A 19410-nucleotide genomic window follows, 5' to 3' on the forward strand; every position below is an offset into this window, starting at 1 on the left:
ATGGACCATTGATGACTGGAGGAGTGACGAGTCGAAATTCGAGGTTTTTGGAACGAAGAGGCGAGTTTTTGTTCGTCGTTATGCCAATGAAAGGGCCGCTGAGAACTGTACGGTGGTGGTTCGGTGATGGTGTGGGGTTGTTTCGGAGGATCTGCAGTGGGCGATCTAATTAGGATAGAGGGAATTCTTCGAAAAGAGGGTTACAAAACAATTTTAAGTGACAATGTACTTCCTTCTGGTACTCGAATAATTGTGGAAAACTTCATCTTTCAACATGACAATGACCCCAAGCACACGTCAAAATTGTGCAAGCAATATTTAGGTCAATTACAAAGGCAACATCTTCTGAAAGTTATGGTATGGCCCCCACAATCACCGGACCTCAATCCTATCAAATTACTGTGGGATGAACTGAATAGACAAGTGCGAAAATTATGCCCCACATCAAAAGAAGACTTGTGGAGGATCATCCAAGAAGAGTGGCACAAGATACCTTAGGAAACTTTGGACAAATTAATTAGAAGACTACCGAAACTCTGTGAAGCTGTTATAAAAAACGAGGCGGACATGTAGATGAATCCAAATTTTGATTTTCTTAAATTTAATTAATTGAAAAATGTATTGTTTATATTCATTTTGTTATAAATAAACCGTTTCATAAGAATAACTGATAGGTTTATTATTTTTAGTTATAACTTTAAAACAGTCATATGTGGGCAAAATACTTTTGAGCGGTAGTGTATTTCTGCAAGTTAACTTTAGCTATTTTGGTATACCTTAGTTATTTTTACGTTGATCAAATATTCTTAAATTATCAATGCATTCCTCCTGACACATGACTGCTTATTGCGAATATGTAAAGATTGCAAACATTTTGACAATATATCGAATATTTACGAGTACGATCCAAATCAGCAATTATCGCAATAGTCCAGGAAAAAAATCGAGAGGAAAAAGGTACATAGTTACTATCTACAAATTTTTCATCGATTCAGATGGATTTTTTCACGAACTATCAATGTAAATACACTCAAGAAGTACAATCAGCTCATTTTGGTGGCTTACAGTAGTCATATCAAGGACACGTAACAGGTTTCGTGCTTTTTAATTAGTAAAGGTTGTTTTGATTACAAGAGTCAGGCTCTTTGATCAGTCATACTTCTGGATCATACCCTCCTTTAGTTGCAGCGTTCTCTGATTCAATTAAAAAATCGAATTCAATGGTATATAAATGAAAATAAAGTTGAACTGGTAATACCACACATGAACTTTGCTAACCTTGCTCGCAATAAGGGTGTTTGGGTTGATTTTCATTATGATTCATGGAGTATTTAAGAAAGAAGGCGTTTTATAGATTTTTTTACACAAAGGTACATTTGAAATTTAAAAGTTGGAAAAATGTCAACCGACTCACTAGTTCTCTCATTTTTTAACCGTTGCAATTTCATTTACTATCCTTGCCTTGATATAATTAACAAAAAAAATGATAAAGGTTTACAGAATGCATGTGCTTGTTTAATGTTTGACCTAAGAAACAGTATCATATTTCTCAAAAAATGATTGGAAAATAGATGGAAATATGATTTTCAAAACAAATAACAAATATCAAATTGCAATTTCTTGGTTTTGCACAATATCTTTAAATCGCATCGTTCTGTAAATACTGGATATAAAACCAAATATTTCAAGCCTTAAAAATAGAGAAATCATTGGCTCTCAAACGTTTGTTTGATTGATTGTCTGTAATAACTCTTGCCTGTAACCCAAATTAACTCATTTGTGTTGTAATGGCAGTAGTCGGAGGAGGACTTATACCTGTATTTTAAAACCATCTTCTCAATGACAAATTCCTTTTTAAATCAGTAGGGCTCACATCTGTTCAGAATATCAATTTTAAATGCATGTTTTTTTCTTTAGCCGTGATTTAATTTATTCTTTATTCCATGACTCTTTATTATCAAAGTCAGCAATCTAAGTCTAAGTTACAAAATCAAGGTTATGTTACAAAGTCCGGTAACTAGCCGCTATTTACATTCGATATTTGCCGACGTACAAAACTAGTTTTCTGTTTAAAATATTTCAGTTTTCAAAGAAACAGTCCTTCCAATCAATACAGAAATAAAAACATGTTTCATATTTTAACACACTAGATCTTCAAAAAATTAAACCATGAAAAACTATACTGAGCCTGGGCATGGTAAAGGTGCACTAGATGATATAGGAGCTGCTGTAAAACTACTTTCAGATGCACTAGTTACCAGAGGTACTAATATTTCTAATTTTGAAACACTATAGTTAAAATGTTGGCATCTAATTAAAAAGGTCGTAATTTATCCAGTTAGTTGTAATGAGCTAACACAGGATGATGAAGTATTGCAGTTGCCAAAAGTGTTCTTTTCATATGCTTATATATATTTAATTTACCAATCTTTTTCACTTTTTTCACCTCATTCTTCTTAAATAAGCGCTAAGATATGCTCGCGCCTAAGAACAAGTTAAAGTACCAAGATTCATCTAACTCCGATAAGGAAGCAGTCACTACTGGTCAGAAATTGGATCTTGCAGAAAGACAATTTATTATTGTAAAGTTTAAGGCAAATTGCATATTATGTGTCATGGGTTACTTAAGATTTATTAAGGAAGGGCTGACACACATTCAATAAATAACTTGAAAAAAAATTAATATATTTGCTATGCGATCACTTCAAACTGGACTAAAATAGAAAATTTCAATGTTCTATGCGTCAAAGGATATAGGATAGGTAACGGATATCATTTAATAGTTCAAAGTCCTGAAATTAATTAATATTTTACATTGACCATCAATAAATATCATTAACGATGAAACTTTAAGACAAGTAAATCACTTAAAGTGCTCAAACTCCAAATTTGTCATAATTTTCGACGAAACTATCCATACTAAATCCAAATTAATTATAGCGTCATCCATATTGAGAATAATGGTCTGTTTATTGTTCAATTATCGCCTCGTCCCAACATGGTCTCGCATCATATTTCATGATTGTACTATATTATTATAATCCTGAATATAATCCACATATCATAGGTTAAAAATGATAAAGTGACCCATAAGTTTGTTGCAATAACTTGACCTACAAATCTGAACTTTTTAGTATCCTCTAAATTACTTGTAAATGTGCATCTGCAGTCAAAGAAATGTCTGACCAGAGATAAGCTTAATAGCGGTCATCAACTACCACTCCGGTTGAAATGTAAAATGTAACGGCCAAACCTTTTGTGGTGCGCCAACATCCAAAGTACTTTTTGAAGTATTAACCAAACAACACCATTTACAAAGGGTATTAAATTAATAATGACCAAAAATCTGATACGTAAACAACCATTATATAGAATGTTTCTAATCCTCTTATTGAGGTGCCAGCTGTTAAGCCTCAGGTAGTCGAACTTCTTCAGTTGACTTTCAAGATGCCTATTTGAAAGGTAATGAATGTTACAATAAAGCCATTGAAAATTTTAAATCACACAGTAATTTAACATCAAATGCAGACTATAAATAAAAACAAATACAAATTCCTATTGTTACATTTTTCACAACACTTATATTTCATATTTAACCAAACAATAATAAATTAAACATGTTACGTAAGTGCGATTAGGTCCGAATGAGATCATAATTAAATAAGCGTATACGTTTGACAACAAATTGTATTTGTACTTGGATTAATCATTATACACCTTTAATCTTATCTGAACTATATTGGTGTATAAACTGGGAGACATTTTAAGACGTTATCGGTTTAAAAAATTTACTGCTACAAAGTCATGCACGCTATTTGTCATATCAATATACATAAATAATAATAGTTTTTTTCTATTATAATATATCACGAATGCGGTTTTGTCAAGAAACAGTTACCAATTTCTAGTAAGGTTCTGCATTAATTACATTAAAACCATCCCAGCTTAATGACTAAGTATATTCTTTTGGCGTATCAATTAATGATACTGAGATGACATTTTTACATTGAAATTAGTAAAAACACGTAAAAAAACATTTTTTTTAAGATGCAGAGAGTAATATATAGAAGTATTCAGCAACGATGATAGAAAAAAGTGAGAAGTCAAGTTCCATTCTTAAATCGCCATCTCAGTCTGGCGTATTATAAAGGGTGATACTAAGCTGTTTTTTAATGAAATTAGTCAAACGTTGCCAGAAAAGCCTCAGAAATGATACAGAAAAAGTAGACATTCCATTTTTATTCTTATATCATCTCAGTCTGACGTACCATACTTTTACCTAATAAAATTATTCAAACCACGTAAAAGAAAAACATAGTTCCCAGAATACCGGCAGTTTTTTTTTTAATTCCTTTAAGTAACAAAGCCTTTTCCCTATTTTTAATGATGATAATGGCTTAAATCGGAAAAATATGTACCAAAAAGCGCTTGGCGTAGAACTGCATGGCATATTTAATTGCACTAACGCTGAAAGATGAAAATGTCGCGGTAACATTTATAAACCAATTGGATTTTGATGGCTTTAATAACGGAATAACCAGCATAATCACTGTCGTTCCCTCGTAAAAAGTTTAGCTAAATGATATGATCATTTTGATCGATATCTCTTTGTTTATTAGCTTAGCACAGGTCCAGCAGATATATTATTTGCGTTAAATAAATCTCTCCGTCTAAGTCTAATTTTGGTTTGTCATTATAAAAATAAATTGTGATAGCTCGTCAACAAATTTTCCTGTGTTTAATCCGTTTGGTTTGTCACAAAAATCTCAAATACTTTTGTACTTTCTTTGGTTCCATGGCTTTAATAAACTTCTATTTGACTAATATTTTAAATTAAGTTATTTGATATTTTCCTATTATATTCTCTGTGCCAGAATCGGCAATGTACAATCGAAATTTTACTAAATAGGAGAAATTTTACTAAATAGAAAAAAAAACGGAGAAGATAAAATAGGTTTATGTTAAGCGACATACAGCGATGATGATGCGTTGACAACAGAAGATATAAACGCCGCTTTATTAAAAATACTTTTAACTTCTCCAACGATGAGGGAAATCCGGAATTTACCTTTCAGTTTTCATTTGCAAACAAGTTACGGCGTCACTAATGCCACATCACATAGTAGCGATTTATGTTGGAGCATACCTGTAAAATAACAGAGAGATATTTTTATAGTTTTTTGTTCAGTTCTCGGTTCAGTAATTCTATAAAGAAAATTGATGCCCTTATTCAAAATTGTTCAGTAAATTAGTACCATGGAAACCAACTTTTTTTTTTAAATTGAACACCCTGCATATGACTGCATATTTGGATAATATTGAGAAAATTATGTTTTCTTTTGTACTCAAAATATTCGCCCATTTTCCATTATTTTCAAGATAATAGAGAACTATATGGGTATACACAAACTTCAATTACAAAAAAAAATCTATCGAGAGCTACTTATAACAAAATATCACTCTTTTGAAAATTTAGTAGATATCTCATTTTATATGTTCTTAAGTTTAAAACATGTTACTGCCACATTTTTATATTGTTAATATAATTGCATTGAGCAGTGATTTCAAACTTTGCAGTTATATTCAGGGTCAAAAGACCACCAAGTACCGGCCTTTGCAGTTAGGATTTTAGTGCTGGTATTATTCCTTTCTAGAGGTCACGAGTATGAAAGTAACTTTATGATAAATAAGTGTTCTCATCAAAAACAAAATTTACGTATCTAGGATTATTAAAAAGTGTAACCCACAGTAGTATCCTGCTATAATATATAAATATGTATTAATTCTAAATATTCCTAAGTTGGTTTATGTGACAAGGAATTTATTATTGATATAAGCTTTTTTATTATTCGAGGCAATATTGATATAGCTTTTTTATCATATGTTATTGCAATGGTATGTATACAGAGTGTATCACAACTTATCCGAAAAATTTTAACCACATATGCGCTGTTACGAAACAAGTTGATTTCTACAAAAAAAATGTAATAAGTCCTACAGAAATTAAGTTATGAACCTGAGTTTCAATAATAAATTGAAAAAGAAATATCTGTATTTTGCGTTCATCGTCGTGATAATAGAATACGCATTAATAATTTATTGTAGCAAAAGTTGAACCAAACAAGTGACGAAAACAAAATACCAGGAATTTTTTGTGTTTTTGGTTTAATCTCTATCCGCATTTTCGTTTAGAAGTTCGTGATTTTTTGAAGCATGTACAGCAGATACGCTGGATCGGAAGAAGTGGACCAATTGCATGGCCTCCACGGTCTTCTTTTTATGGGGACACTTAAAAAACGAGGTATACCGTACTCCAGTTCAGAATATTGAAGAATTGCGTGACCGAATCACGGTGGTTGATAATTGATAATTTGACTTCAGGAATAGCGGGAAGGAGGTATATTTGAAATAGTGCGCCAAAATTGGATTAAACGTGCTCAAGCTTGCATTAGAGTCAATGGAAACAATTTTGAACAGCTTTTATAAGTAAGTGAACTGTTAAAGTGTATTATTTTATTATCTCGATATCTGTAGGACTTTTAATAAATTTTTTTTTGAGAAATCAACTTGTTTCGTAACAGCGCATATATGGTTAAAATTTTTCGGATAAGTTGTAAAACAACCTGTATAAAATGTGTCTTGGTCAAGGAAAAAACAACTAAATCTTGAATTAAGGATATAAATATTTTATTTTAAACAACAGCCACTTAATTTTCTATTCGATACCTACCAACTAACCATGAAAATTAACAGTGACTACGATTGTTGAAGTAAATGTCCTATAAATAAACACTTGCATACATTAAATATACTATTTAAATAATTTTAATTGATAAGTAGATCTCGTGAGAAATCAACATATTTAATTTATATTGTAAGTAAGTCATCATAAGTGACAGAATGCCAATTTATTTGGAACAATAGGTCCGAAAAATTAATCAAAGCAAAATTGGCACAGTTTTTTACCCTATGGTATTGTAATATTATGTATATAAAATGTGTCTTATAAAGTCTAGGAAAAATAATTAAATATTGTACTAAGAATATGATTTTTTTCGCTTTAAACAGATGCGACTTAATGTTTAATTCGCCACCAGCAAACTAACCATAAAAACTAACAATAGCTATGATTGTTAACTGCATATAATACTCCATCAATCGCCTTAAGGGTATAACGTAAACGTTTAATTTAGAATAAATACCCTGTTAAAATTATAAATGTTAATTTACAAACTGCTGATAATAGAAATGAAATAACCATGACCATTACAAATTCTATAAACTTTATCTGAACGTTTATTTAATCATATAAAGTTAATGTCCTATAAATAAATACATGCATACATTCGTACTATTAAAATAAATTTAATTGATAAGTAGAGCTCATGAGAAGTCAACATATTTACTTTATGTTGTAAGTAAGTTATCATCTATAAATGACAGGGTTTCATATAAAACCAAACCGGTTGAATTTCTGTCGAAATCTCACCTCGCAACACCGATGACCATTTTTAATTCGATAACCACCGCCATCTAAAAATACAACCCGAACAATTTGTTTAACCATTCATTAGCATTCAGTTCGCCCACATAGCCAACGATTTCTATTCGTCAATGGAATAATTCATTGTCTAGACCCAAGAGCACACCTTGGTTTTATTTCTTATTCATAATATTAATTTTAATCTATCACTATAAGAGACTTAAGAGCTAATAAAATACTTATATCCCCTCGAGAGCCGATTGTAGTCAACTGAAAGGCAGATTTATTTACGGTTAATGCGGGGTCAATGGGGTGACTTTTTATGGGTTTAATAAAGCAACATGCTGGTAGGACTTTGTTGCTGCATCAGATTATATTGATCGTATAATATTCACTTTCCTTTTTGTTTTATGAACAATAAAAGTTAGGTATTGTTGATAAAATTTTACTATTGAAATTAAATGGCTTCTTGGTATGTTTGTATGTATAGTGATAAAAATCAATACTGATTTTAAGGCTCTGCTTTGATGATTTCGTACTAAATACACAACTTAATTACGTTGAAACAAAAAATTATTTTCCATCCACGTCGTCCTTCAGTAAACACCAGGTATGGCTGGACATATTGATCTGATTAATGTGATTGTTTAAGAATATCTTCTTGATACGGATGAATGAATAATAAAAATTGTCCAAGAAGAACCTGAAAAAAAAATGAATAAAACGATAATCTTGATTATCCCATTTAGATAAAAATATATTTTTTATGATTTTTTTAAATATTAAAAGTTGCATGATAATCATAACAGGTACAGGTTGTTTAGGCGTAAAATGCGAGTTCTTAAGGAGGTGAATATACTGAATATTCGAATAGATAAGAGTTATATCCAAGTACGGGTCTAAAAGGCCATCAATGACTATTCGATTAAGAGACGTTTTTAATAGAAGAGTTCTTACTAAGTCTAAATAGCCTAAAAGAGGCATGCTGGGAAAAAAAAATTTACGACCAAAGAAATAAGAAATAGTTTTGATTGTTTATTCTCTTAGGGGATAAGCAAACAACTCTACAGAACTTTAAACGAATTGGTTTGAATGAACGGAAAAATATTGTGTTTAATCTTAAAAGAAAAAGTACACGTGGATAGTTTAAATATAGAGCTTTTAAAAAAACTGTTTTGTGTAATTGGATATTCTTTACTGCATCTTATCAACAATTCTTTAGAGATGGTCCTTTGGTTCCTCAGTGAGGTTAAAACTAGTATAGTAGTGCCAATACCAAAAATGATTTATTTCTGTCTCCGGCACTAATTTTGAAGAAATCACGGTATAATAGTTAACTGTATATGTTATTAAACTTTTTTACTGTATGTAAATAAACTAAAATTGAATTATCAGAAAACTAAATGTATGATATTAAGTACTTTGTTGAACAAGAAGTTTGGATCGTGAAACTATTGAATATGTGCAATAAATTAAATACTTAAGATGCCTCCACAATTAGATTTTGGAAGGCATGTTCAGTATACTAACAGTATACAGTTCAGTATACTAACAGTAAACTAGGGAAAAAAATTGGTTTTCTGAAAAGAATATCAATGAATATATCTTCTTGGACTGAAAAGGTTATTTCCAACGCAATTATTTTCCCACATTTTAATTATTGTATGTATGTTTTGATATCTTGTAAGCAAGATGATATAAATATATAAATAGACTACAGGTAAAGCAAAATAAAGTTACGAGAATACTTTTAGACTGCGGTAAATATACACCAATAAAATTTATGCTGACAACGCTTTTTTGGCTTTCAGTCAGGCAGAATATTGAAATGAGAAATTTAATATTAACTTATAAAATTCAACAGAACTTCAAAATTAAATTATATTTAAAAAATATAATGTAAGTTCAGAGGAGAATTATAACATAGTACAGGTAAATACAAGAAAACTTTAAAAATCATTATTCTATGAGGGATTATGGTCTTTCAATAGTTTGCCAACAAACATAAAATTATCGCCAAATATTCAAGTATTATTTACTCGATTAATAAATAAGTATCTTTTAGGATTATAATTACATATGTTTTGTGTAAATATTAAAAATTATTGATAGTTGTATATTCAGATTTAACTAGCCAAGTGCCAAATAAACATTTCATTTCATTTCATTTGAACTAAGTCTAGATTCGTGCGAAATATTAAGATTTATTATATTCTTAGTCAGATCCACATAATTCATAATCGAACACCTTTAAAGTTAGTCACTTCTGTTAAAACTCTATTTAATATATTAAGAGATTCTCTATTTATTAAAAGAATAGTAGCATAGAGACTTAACAAAAGAAACCACTGGTCTTATGGAAATATTGGTCTTATGTATTTTAGGAAGACCATACAGGATCGGAGTTCTAGGATTTATAGGACGTAGTTTTTCTTGTTTATTATTAAATAAAGAGTTAAACTACACCTTTTCAATATTTGTTTAACTTTTATAAAATTCGTGTTATTGGGATCTCTATTAAATGTAACAAAAGACTTTAAACCCAAAAGCGTAATTTACCGACTTTAAACCCAAAAGCACCCATTTGCGTAAATTTATTGCTAGATTTTGTAAACTTGTATTTTTTTTGTTTCTTCTATGCAAATAAAAAAATATTTATTATTATTATTATTATAAAAGATCCAATATCTTTTAAATATAATCTTTGCTTTTTTAAATAACTAAGCAATTAGCCTTGCCTGCTTTTGACTATTATCATATTATATGTTACTCTTTATTTAATTTTTCAACGAAATGAGTGATTTTGTTGATATTATTGTTTATGCTATTTAAGCCACAACTAAAAGTTTATTATTTTAGCGTGTAAAATGTTCTTATTTCTTATATCAGTTGTCTGCAAAACACTTTCCGCCTTCACAGCTAAAGTATCTCGTATATATCTCGTATATATAAACTTAAGTTAAAGGTGAAGGTTAAGTATGCTTTCTTCGGCAGAGGCAAATATAGCAGAGTAAATATGAACTGAAAATGACCATGGTCAATTTTATTTGGTTTTCTCTAAAGTTATCAGACTTCAACATAATGGTGGCTTTAAGGCGATTTAGGTTATTGTTTAATTTATTTAAAAAGTTTCTACAGCTAATGTGTAATCTATTCCTGCATAAACAGTCTAAAGTACTAAATTCCAAATCTAAATACTTTATATAAATGACATAAAAGCATCTGTCGACAATCATCTTGTGCTTTTTGTTTGTTCTGTGACAATATTCGGTCTAATACAAAATCTGTTAAGCTTTTGAAGATACTTATAGCCAACATTTTAATTTTTCATGAACATATTGATCACACTGCTAAAAAATTTAATTCTTCTACTATACTTCTAGGAAATATGAAACGACTTGAACACTTGAAAAACACTCTTTCAATCTCATTGTAATAATTGCAACTTTGGAATTTTACACTACACTCATACCTATTGAGGTGTCCGCTTCATACTAAACGAAATATTAATTAATATGAAATACAAAGTGATTGAGATGATCACAATACTAGACTAAATGAAGACTTAAGAGTTAATTATGTAAGGCTTAATAAATGATGTATAACTACCAATTATTTGAACCTAATTTTTTAATAAATTGCATTCGCATATAAGGAGAATAAATGAAAGCAATTTTACATCTAGGCAAAGGCATTCGACAGCTTAAATGAATTTTTAGACCTTAACAAGTCAAATATTTTACTCGATTTTACTATAACTATAATAATCTTGCTGTAAGATTAATCCTGATTTTATATTTATAAAGTTGTAATCCTGCTCCATTTGATGTATTTTACTTAGTATAGTTGTTTTGTGTAGGATTTTGTGTTAATATTAGTTGTGCCTACACCGCCAGTTTATGTTTATTATGTTTGCAAACTGTTATTTTAAACCTTTAGATATATTTTTGACATGTGTAAAAAATTGTACATTTTCTTAGGATGAATAAAACAGTATCAGTATTATTGTTTATTTGAATTTTATTTTGTTTCTGATATTTTTGATTTTAGGCTTGATTATACTCTAGCTAGAGCGAAACATGTATAGCTATTTATTAAATATTGTGAAACCGTGACTGTGTTTTTTTTTCGTTTAATAGTAAATATTAAATTAAATTGTCAAATAAAAAAATTAACCCGAAATTTAAACAGGAAAAGAAGTGACATAATATTCAATATTTTTTAAAAAACTGCTTAATACACAGCCTGTGCAGTGGTTAAAACTTTTAAAAATCTTTTATATTAAAAAACTGCTATTTATATTTAAAGACTTATAAGAAATCATATTAAAAAATGTTTAATAAATCAAGTTCTTCTAAAATAAATCATCTTTTTTTTTCCTTATTAACCTAATTATTTAACATCTTATTCTAAAACACTCTGTATTACCTTTAATAAAATAATCTTTATAATCCATTAGTGAATGATGATAGTTTTGAGGATTGCTTTAAACAGAATGCTTATATTTTTAAAATTAATTATAGGGGTTAACTGTCTTGAATCTTTTATGACAGTGATATAAATTGTAATATACTTATCGATAACATTTTCAAGATAAATGCCAAATCACATTTGCATCAAATCAATAAATTACTGTTTCTAACCAATCGATTTAACCACTTTAATCAATGTGTAATTGTAAGAGATCGCATTGACATTCTAGTATTCCAAGAATTATAATTTACACTTATCTAAAGGTCCTCAACTATGCTAATGACACAATTGATTAATGCAACAGAGTATACGATAAGGAAAAGAAGAAAAACAAGCTGTGATACGCTATAATTCAAACGCAGTATTTTTTCTTTTCTCGTCAATTTGACATTTAAATATAATGGATATTACCCAGGCCAAGACATTATACAATCTTAGCCTTGTGCTGTGAATATTCATTTTATAGTAAATTAGTCATTTAAACGTCCCTGCTTATCTGTGTACTTATTGTTCGAAAAAGTCCATGTTTTCCTCGGCATTTTTATATCGCATATGTAGGCAGGCCATGCATGTTTATTCCACTAGCAGTCGACCGTATGTGCGTAGGCGGCGTTTATAACTACTATGGCGTTTTTATTTTCAGCATATGGAGTAGAAAATTAAATATTGAAGATGTTACAATCGCGGTTTTAGGCTGTTATTTTTTATTTATAACGTGAGTATAACTGTCGAGCTGATCCTGATAGTTATCGCGGTTTTATTTATCGGTGTCTCGCTCCCATATTTAACTTAAGGATTAGCTAGCGATTCTGCAACCAACCCAAAATTTGGGTGCAGCAGGGTTCAATATATCCTTAGACATAATTTCTAAATATAGCTGATACTATCAGTTAATTCCAAGGTCGGTTCATAGTCTTCTGAATGAATTATAAGATACTAATTATTGCGTTATCTAATGCTTATCATTAGTAGGTATCAACTTTTTATTTGTTTTAATTAAGCTTAATATTATGTCTCTTTCTAATTTTATTGGTATTTAATATTCATAAACATTACTGAGCTATTTCAAGACTCCCAAGGTCATCAAATATATATATTTAAAAATAAATGCCGTTTATGTATTTCTTGTACCAAAAAGTTTGAAGGCGAATTGTCCGGTACATTAAGGTTAAAATTAACTTGAAATATTTGTTTATTTTAGGCAGTTGACGCAAGGGTTACTTATGGTAGTTAATTTAGAGCATTGCGTTATCTCTTTCAGCTAATAGAAAATGTCTTATCACTATGTGCTTGTGCATCTTTTTTTTTGTAAACAGTACAAAAAGATTCAAAATCAAATCTTCGTATATGCGCCAAATTTTTTTCAAATTTTATATAAAAATACGTGAGTTTAAAATTATGATTCAAGTAAATTCAGACTTAAAGCTTTTATGGGTGTAAATTTATTTATGATTTATTTCTGCCGGGCAGTTGAATAATTCGGTATAATTTTTTCCAGATATTTGAATTTATTGCTTGTGGTTTTTTCCAGATCACTTTTTTTTATTCTTGCCACTTGAAATCGTGTTTTTTTAATTTTTTATTTCTTGTGACCTCAGTTTGTAAGTTTGCTTACTTTTTCCTGTTGGATATAGATAAAAAAAAACTACATTACATGATTAATTATATATTTTTCTAGACATTTCGATCTCTATGAGATCATCCTCCGCACGTGCGGAGCTATTTACATCTGTGACTCGTACAATAGAGATATAATACAATAGAGAGAATTCGGCACAATGATGCACACCTGTTCAGTAATTTCCTAAGCATATCGGTCTCTTTTTAAGTTGTAACTGAATTCATGAATTTCCGCAGTTAAGACCTTAGTTGGCCAGACGTGTATATAATCAGCAGAGCATTTTGAATGATTGAGTTTGGTAAGCACCAGGCAAGATAATTTGTAGATAACTGTGCAGTAAAAATATTATACTTCTTCTATGCAATTTCTGTTGCATTCTATTGTTTAACTCTATTGCATGTTATGGCAATAGTTAGTCACGCCTGTATATAATCAGCAGGGCACTATTATTGTTTGCAATAATTGTTTTAAGTTAAGTTCAATTTTTTTTAAGTTTTTATTTTTCCATTTTATTAAAAAGAAGCAACTTACCAAATTTTGAAAAATTAATAAACGCATTGGTTAAAACTACAAATAAAATATGTTTTTATTTACTTAGATATAGATTTTAATAGTAATATGAATATCTGTAATAACTTAGGAATTGGTTTTTTCATTTATTTTTGACTACCTACGTACGAGTAAACGTAAGCAAACATTTCCTAAAACTATGTTTTTATACAGTGATAAAAAACACTTTTTGATTTAGGTACATAAAGTAAAAATAGCGCCCCTCAAGTTGGTGGATATTTATGTTGATTAAAGAAAGTAGTAAGAAAGTAGTTGGTTAAAAGCAGGAAATAATACGTGCGTCGTTCTTAGTAGTCTCGTTGTATTTAAATGGGATTTAGGAAAGAAATAGTGTGTTACAACCTGACTAAAGGGCAATTGATATCCAAGAACTTACAAACCTGTTTCTAAGAAAATTTACTCATTTTAACTCATTAAAAAAAAAATCTTTTCAATAACATCTTAGGAAAAATATAATATTTTTCTGGAGCAAAAGGGCTTTTCCATCGATCCATGAATTCTCTGGAATTAAAACAAGGAAACCCTTTTTGGTATCATTGGACTTAAACTAAAACCAATTAAATCACTCTTTCAATTATTCTATAATAATTAAATCTATTATACCCATATTTATGTAGTAACCAGTGAGTTGACTAATACCACCGCATAATTGTCAAAATTTTCATTGTTTATTACATCATCTAAAGGTACTTTGTAGTACCTAGTTAATACTACAATGTAAAATCGAACCTTAATATAATGTAATAATTATTATTTATTAATAATATGAAGCCTTGCTTTTGCACTATTAAATAAACTCGACAAATGAAACCATGCGGGTCTTAACAGAAAAATGTAACGCCAATGGTTTATTACTTGTTTATGGCTATCGACCCTTTCTTGTGCTACTATGCAATAGAAAATGGACTTTAATTATTTATAAAAGTACAAGCAATCGTAAAACTAAAAAAAATATAATAATAAAAATATAGACATAGTTTCCAATTGCCAATAAGAAAAAAATTAGTAGTTTTTTGTAAAAATAAGAAATTAATTTAAATGCCTGTAAGATATTAAAAAATTTTAATTATTTTTTCGTAAAAAAGTAAAAAATGTTTAAATAGAAAAAAAAAATAGTTATTGTGAAAGTAAAAAATAGCTTCAAGTGCCTGTAAGAATTGAAGAAAATCAAATGTGACATTTGATAGTAAGAAATCACAGCTGTGATTCTTAAGATTTTTAGTTAACAATAAAACATTTTTTTATTGGTTTATTTTATTTGTCACATCTTTGACTTTAAATATTTTTTAACCAAAAACCAATTAAAAATGTTTTTTCCTATATCAGAAAATCTGACTTTTTATTTTAAGGCTAGTAAAAAATATTTTTTTTTAACTGCCTTTATACACAAAACACCCTTATCGTAGCTGTGATTTTTTTAAAGTTTTTTTTTCACTTAGAACCACCACTCAGAGGTATTAATTCTTTTTTTCATTTTGTTGGATTATTTATCACAAAAGTGATGTTAAAGATTTTTGCTTAACTGAGAATTTTTTTTTCTTACTAGCTTATGTGTTTTAAAGAAAACAAAAATAATTTAGTTGTTTGCATAAGTAAAAAATATCAAATCAAATCGTTTATTTCCATCGACATCATAACAATGTATAGGAATTCTCAATGAACAAAACCTACAATGCAAAAATAGTCAAAAATTACAAAAATAATAAAAGAAAAAAATTAAACTAAATCGAGTCAATAAATTTTATACTAATAACATATAACGTTTAATGCGCTTAAGGGATAAGTCACACAAGAAATATTTTAAAAACAAAACCTTGGGTAATTTAGAATATTATAGACAATTAAGAAATTTGACAAAACATGCTATTGCATTATCTTAACCATTTTTCTTTAAAAAAAGGAAAAGATTTCTAGAAAAATGCTAAAAAATTTAATAAATATCATCCAATACGACAGAAAAATTCCCAATGAATTGCGTGATCCAGAACAGATTTGCATTTTTTTAAAATCTACTTTTCAAGCTCCTAACTCTGTGTAGGATAACAAAATCTTTTTCTATCGTTTAAATGTTTATCCCAATGTTAATGTCGAACTAAATTTTACCCCTACAGACCAGAATTCCCTGTTAAAGACCTTGAATAGTATATCCACTGGCGATGATGGTATATCAGTAAAAATATTAAACTTTACTTACCATACTGCCTTAATAAATACAAAATACAATAAATTCTTGTATTGTAGAAAGTTATTGTCCATCTTCATGGAAAAAAGCAATCATAAAAGTGCTAGCTAAAAACACAAATCCTAAAGAACTAAATGATCTAAAAACGATGAGTATTCTTTCGGTATCTAAAATTCTTGAAAAACATATTAATAAACAATTATACGACTTCCTAAATACGTCAAATTTTATCTCAACATGTCAGTCAGGATTCCGATCTGGTTACAGCAATTCTACGTGCTTCGTTAATCGTTTAAATTATGTTCGTCATAGTGAAGATAAAAAAATGATAACTGGAATTACTTGACTTCAGCAAAGCATTGGAAACGATTAGTCATAATATGATGTTTCCCAAGCTTTATTACTATGGACTTAATAGCTAAATATTTTTATGTGGAATTTGCTAGAGATGTTCAAAATGTTCGATAAATTTGTACCAGTTGGGCAAATTTTTGTTGTTTTTCATAAGGCACATAATATGAGAAATTGAATTCAATAATATCCGAATGATTCTCATATATATACTTCTTTTTTTTTTAAATAATATAAATGAAAATCATAAATCAGATAATTTCAGAGGTGAAAAATTTAAATATATTTTTTGATGATTCGCTAACATGTCACACACGTATTCATAATAAATTAAAATTGCTTACATAAGATTAAAATAAATTATTTAAAAAAAAAATGGCTACTATCCAAATAAAAGTGACAGATTAATATTATCCTTACTCGACTACGCTAATGTGGTTTATGGTTCATCTTTGAAGATGCAATTAGCTTAGCAAATACAAAAATTACATAAGAGAACATAGTATTACATCTCATTTAAATAATAAAGAAATCCTTAATATGACTTACCGGGTAACTTAATTTTTATACTTTTTTACATAGAATCTTATAAATCGGACAATATGTATGCCTAACAGCGGTATTCAATCCATTTTTACACCAGCATAACACAAAATTTGGGTTAACTTACATAGGGATTTAATTGTGGAGTGGTGGAGATAAATAGGAAAATTTGAATTTGATAATTATCAACTTGAAAATAAAAATGAGGAATTCAAAAAGTTAATTAATTTACGTAAAAATACAAAAATAAATAAATAAGAAAAAACCAAATAATCCATAAAACTATCATAAATTTTCATTTTTCGCAATTCACTTCAGAATATCTAAACTTTCTAAATTCCTGCAATAAGTATATAAATGTATTATTAATCATAATGTTTCCATTGCCTTTTAGTTCCATTTTGACCATGTAATCAATATAAAATCATTATAAATTACGCTGTTTACGACCTACCGCAGTTATGACAGGATTATACTGAAAAAAAATCTGAAAATTACGTCACATAAACCGTAATTAAATTTGCGTTGTCGGTTCCTCTGATATTTTATCTATCTATTTTAGAGTAAAAAAACTAGAAGAGATTCAAAAAAGATTAAAATAACTAAAATAAAACAGATTTTATAAAAAAAAAAAATTAAGTAATATTCTTGAATGAGTCACCGTCCTAATCATACCTTGTCATGGATCTCTAATATTACTGAAGAGTTGCGAAACGTATTTCACATTCGTCAAATACTATAATTTACATCTGGCAGTGCCCACTTAAGTTTTCTGCTTTGAAGTTCTAGTAAAGTGAAAATTGCGTTAGCCGACTTTTGGGTTTTCAGTGCTTTAAATAAATCTAAAACCCTCTAAAATATAAATATCTAATTTGAATTTATAAAACTTTTCAAACAAAAGACCCAATTTATCACTATGACCCAGTGCAGAAGCCAAACAGTATCTGAAGGTGTTTATAACTGTCGACAGGTCTTATAAAAATTATTATAAGCAGGCACTCAAAGAACCCATGATTAACACAGTTTCAAAGATAATCTATGACGCAATTAAAAAGTTTTCAGTGGATTTTATGGAATAGTTAAGTCTCTCTTGTGATAATGTTTAACTGTAGGCTAAACTGTAAAATATTACATCAATATAATATAAGGAACAAATTAAACAAACCGTGCGACATAATTTGTGGATGTTCCGAATTCGTTATGGGTTGGAATCTCCACGGGAATCCATAGGGCGATGCAGCATAAAAAGATTTATGGCCTACAGGGGGGAACATTACATGATAAAACATAATAGGGGTTAAATTTCGATGGCTGAATGTTTCGATTGTTATGTGCGTTTAATTGTACCCGAACTGGTAATTATATGGGTATGTGGGCTAAGAGGCTCTCTGTAATAATGTCTTTGTAATTACTTCAGTTTTATTAGATTAATTTTAATAAAACTTTATCGCTCGAAAAAAATAACTAAAATCGGTTCGATTTTCTCGGAACAAGACCTACATAAAGCCCCCAACATAGAACAGATTGTAAATTGACGGATATAGCTTGGCAACTCGAATTAAGAAGGGTCTATTTGCCGTTTGGGCTTGTAAAAGGAAGTTTGGACGGATGAACAAGGGATCTAATCCCGATGTCAATCTATGCCATGATGGTCTTCAGCGATTGGGTAATAATCCTGTCGTCAAAACTTCGGGTTAACTTGGGAAATAAGGAGCAAGTACGATGTTGGTCGTCTATTAAGAGTGACTGACATAGTTTCGTAAATAGGAAATATCTCAGTCACAGTCATAAGCATGAATAATAAGATTTATGAGATTGCTTTAAATTGGCATGTACAGTTTTTGGCACAGGTGCATTTTAACTAAGTGCATGGGGAAATTAAAAGATCGATGAACTTAATTTTCATTTCATTAGAATTTCTTAGAAAATAACTTGGCAGGTGGAAATTATAATATTCTAAGAACGTGAAATAAATTGCAAAACTCTTTAAGTAAAAAGAAACTTACATAAGTGCAAATTTATATACTAATTGAAAATAGTTAAAATTGAATATCGAATAACTATTTTTTAATGTGTAATATTACCAGTCTTTATTACCAAAAAAAAACTAATTTTATATGTGTCAACACCTTAGAACATTGAACTAACTGGAATTAGTAAAATACGCCTTTTGTTTAGTTTAAAATA

General features: G+C 29.2%; 1 protein-coding gene and 1 long non-coding RNA gene across 2 annotated transcripts in view; one reads left to right on the forward strand and one right to left on the reverse strand.

Annotated features, from left to right (window-relative positions):
* Positions 1-19410, reverse strand: part of LOC126739732 (Krueppel-like factor 6) — a 633994-nt gene that overhangs the window by 608681 nt on the left and 5903 nt on the right. The window lies entirely within an intron of this gene.
* Positions 6077-19410, forward strand: part of LOC126739735 (uncharacterized) — a 32812-nt gene continuing 19478 nt past the window's right edge. Inside the window, exon 1 of the long non-coding RNA XR_007661696.1 lies at positions 6077-6486. This is a non-coding gene — a long non-coding RNA (uncharacterized LOC126739735). The remainder of the gene's footprint in view (positions 6487-19410) is intronic.

This window comes from Anthonomus grandis, chromosome 8, assembly GCF_022605725.1.
Source record: "Anthonomus grandis grandis chromosome 8, icAntGran1.3, whole genome shotgun sequence".
NCBI lineage: Eukaryota > Metazoa > Arthropoda > Insecta > Coleoptera > Curculionidae > Anthonomus > Anthonomus grandis.